The following is a 592-nucleotide window of genomic DNA, read 5'->3' as shown; positions in this document are numbered from 1 at the left end:
TGAGGCTGGCTTCGAATTTGCAATCCTGCTTCAGTCTCCTGAGTTCTGGCGCTACAGGTGTATGCCACTGTGCCCAGAAGGGATGAAAAATTTAAAGAAAAAGAAAATCACCTGTGATCATATTCGCAGAGCTAATTACTATTATGTGTTTTTGATGTATTTCTGTACACTTACATAATTGTTAAAATTCAAATCATACTACATGTACAGTTTTGTCATTTTCCCCAACCATATTTATAAAAAATGTCTTCCCGTGCTTACTTCAGCAGTACATACACTAAAGTTGGAACTATACAGAGAAGATTAGCATAGCTCCTACCCAAAGTTGATGGCAAATTTAGAAGTGTCCCATATTTTTAAATAAAAAGGTGAAAAGAAAAATATCTTCCCTGGCCATTAAATAGTTTAATAAATATAATTTTTAGCCCCTAAGTCCCAAGTTTTAAATTCTATGAATATTTCAATGACATTGATACAGATAAATTAAAATACATTTGAAATTATAGCCTGCAGCTTATTATATAATTCATCATCACTAATATTAATGATATAATGTTCATGGATATAATTATAAAATAATCAATAATTATTA

General features: G+C 30.4%; 1 non-coding gene across 1 annotated transcript; it reads left to right on the top strand.

The window, feature by feature from the left end:
- The first annotated feature begins 253 nt into the window (after positions 1–253).
- Positions 254–358, top strand: LOC125610454. The gene has a single exon (XR_007340472.1). It is a non-coding gene; the product is annotated as a U6 spliceosomal RNA (small nuclear RNA).
- The last annotated feature ends 234 nt before the right edge of the window (positions 359–592 follow it).

Source organism: Marmota marmota, unplaced genomic scaffold (assembly GCF_001458135.2).
Source record: "Marmota marmota marmota unplaced genomic scaffold, marMar, whole genome shotgun sequence".
In the NCBI taxonomy this organism is placed as follows: domain Eukaryota; kingdom Metazoa; phylum Chordata; class Mammalia; order Rodentia; family Sciuridae; genus Marmota; species Marmota marmota.
The sequence above is the reverse complement of the archived record's forward strand: the minus strand, read 5'-3'. Positions and strand labels throughout refer to the sequence as shown.